Source organism: Propithecus coquereli, unplaced genomic scaffold, assembly GCF_000956105.1.
Source record: "Propithecus coquereli isolate 6110/MARCELLA unplaced genomic scaffold, Pcoq_1.0 Scaffold112, whole genome shotgun sequence".
NCBI lineage: Eukaryota > Metazoa > Chordata > Mammalia > Primates > Indriidae > Propithecus > Propithecus coquereli.
The window spans coordinates 3,097,939-3,101,087 of record NW_012135192.1 but is presented as its reverse complement, the minus strand read 5'-3'; positions in this window follow the sequence as shown (position 1 = coordinate 3,101,087).

Genomic DNA, 3,149 nt, shown 5'->3' with positions numbered 1-3,149 from the left:
AATGTAGGGTACACTAAAAGCCCTGACTTTACCACTATACAATTCATCCATATATCAGAAAACCACTCATACCCACTAAATCTGTTGAAATTAAAAAAAAGAAATGTAATACTGACACGTCATAACATGGATGAACCTTGAAAACACTATGCTACGTGGAAAAAGTCAGATACAAAAGTCCACATACCGCAAGATTCCACTTCCATGAAATGTCCAGAATAGGCAAATCCATAGAGACAGAAAATAGGTTCATGGTTGTTTAGCACTGGAGAGTATGGGGAGAATGGAGATGACTGCTAATGGGTAGGAGGTTTCTTTGATGAAAATGGTCTAAAATTGTGGTGATGTTTGTACAGCCACATGAATATACTAAAAAAAATTGAATTCTGTACTCTAAGTGTGTAAACTATATGGTATGGGAATTATATCTCAGTAAATTTGTTTTTATTTTAAGAAACAGCACGTTTGGAAGAGACGGACGGGTGAAGACACAGCACTGGCAACAGTCCTTTAGCTCTCTGTGTGGCAATCAGGAAGCCGTGCCCCCGACCCCATTTCCTTCCTGGCAACATGTCCTGCCTACTGACCTCAAACTGATTTTCCTAAAGTCCCGTTTTTCTTGCATCAGAACTGTTACAACTATCAATGATTTTCACTGACTAAATGATCCTTGGTCTCAAACCCACCTCTCCAGCCTGCTTTCCCATGTGAATGCTTTCTTCCAAGTTGTCCGTCCCCTTGCCTTCTGCCAAACGCTGCATGCATTCCTATTTGCTCACACGACTCAGCCAGCTTGGAAAATACCACCTTCCTATCCTTTTCTTCTTCTATCCTTCAAAGATAAGCTAATACAAATCCTCTCGTCTCCTCTGAGCACTGAAATCCCTCAGAAGTTTCCTTTCTCCGACTCCCATCTTTCGGTCTGCCTCACCCACTTCTCACAGTATATATACTCCCTGTGTGAATATGAAAGTGTGACACATTTTCTTGTGTGTATATTCCTCTCTCCCTTACATTACTCATATGCATTTATTTTGGAGGTGTAGTGAGATCTGGGAATACCTATTGTTGGGGGACCCTACTCTGAGGCTTGGTCTGGGATGAGTGGAACTGGGTTTTGAAGGACCTTATGCTGTCACTCTCCTGCCCAACCCACCGCACGATCAAATGGTAATTTCCAATCCATGAAAGAACTAGGGGTGGTAAGAAACAACATGGATTAAAAAATATATTGTTTTCCTATTGCTAAAAGAAATATATTTGGGCACAAAACACTGGCAAATAGAGGAGGGGATAGAGAAGAGAATAAAAACTGCCCTTAATTTCCTGGCCCAAAGGTAGCCGGCATTACCATTTTCTTGTGTAACATTGTATACACACACATACACACACGTGTAGCAGTTTTAAAATGTAGATGCACAGAAATTAATTTTTTTTCATAATTGAATTCAACCTGCTTATCAACTCTAATTTCTGCTTTTGGAGGAAAAACTTTGTCTTTTGGTCAAATCTTCACTCAAATTTAGGAATCTCTCCGTCCTTTTTTCCTGCCCTTGCTCTTTTTCTTCCAGTTTCTCCTCATGCTAGCCTACACTGCACATGGCTGGATTGGGTCTTTTTTTAAATTTTATTTTGAGACAGAGTCTCACTCTGTCGCCCGGGCTAGAGTGCCGTGGCATCAGCCTCGCTCAGAGCAACCTCAAACTCCTGGGCTCAATCAATCCTCCTGCCTCAGCCTCCTGAGTAGCTGGGACTACAGGCGAATGCCACCACGCCTTAGTTGTTCGGCTTTTTATTTTCAGTAGAGACGGGTCTTGCTCTTGCTGACGCTGGTCTTGAACTCCTGACCTCAAGCAATCCTCCCACCTTGGCCTCCCAGAGTGCTAGGATTATAGGCATGAGCCACCACGCCCGGCCTGGATTAAGTCTTTACAAAACAGATTTTGTCATGATGCTCTCTGCCTCATCCCCCAGTCTAAAGACTGTGGGTGGCTCCCCATTGCCCGCTGGAAAAGCCCCAATTCCTTAGCAAGGGTCATTCACAGTCCACCTCAGATCTTGCTTGCACCCCATCCCTTGCTACTCTTACTAATAATGCATTCTCCCCTCTAGCCACCGGAGAGTATTTGCTTCTCCTAACAAAAGTTTTGGAGCCTCTTGCTCACACTGTTTCCTCTGCATGGCAACCTTCTTCTCTAAGCAAATATCTTTTTCAACGCTCAGATTAAATGTAACCTTCTCTAGGTAGTCTTCCTTGACTCACTCATACTGAAATTATCTCTCCCCTAACCTGCTCTCTTAGCACCTTGTCCATACCTCTGTTGCTGAATTTATTACACTTCATAAGGATTTGTGGGTCTGTTTCCTCCTCTGGAATGTGAATTTATCCAGGTTCACTCTCATTCATTGTTTTCCTTTCTTTTTACCCTCCAAAGTGGAATATTACACCCAGGACACTGAAGGTGCTAAAAGCAATTGAAAATAAAAGGACATAATCTCTCTCAATATACATGTACTGGTGGATTCAAGAACATACAGAAAGAAGTGTGGAATGCCCAGGTGAGGAAATGCAGTCTGTGTTATTTGTTAGGAGAAGTTATTCACAAGCTGGTAATGAAAAGATAATTGTCATTTTATGGTTCCTCATTGAACCCTGAAAAAGGAAGCCACTGAATCCTCGTATAAATGAGACAGAAACAAGGGACTACTATGCACATTCCACAGAACATGGCTTTTCACGTGGTTCCATGCATTTATCTTACAATAAAAAATATGTACAAATCAAACCAATGGATGAAAAGATAAACAAAATGTGATGTATACGTACAAAGGTATATCGTTCAGCTTTGAAAAGGAAGGAGATTCTGACATAGACTACGACATGGATGAAGCTTGAGACATTATGCCACATGAAGTAAAAGGACAGATATTAATACTGCAGTATATGATTCCACTCCTAGGAGGTACGTAGAGCAGTCAAATAACAGAGACAGAAAGCAGAACAGAATGGTGGTTTCCAGGGGCTGGGGTATCGGAAAATGGAGAGTTATTGTTTAATGGGGACAAAGGTGAAAAAATTCTGGAAATGGATGGTGAAGATGGTTGTACAACAGTGTGACCCTACTGGTTAAGATGGTAAATTATATATA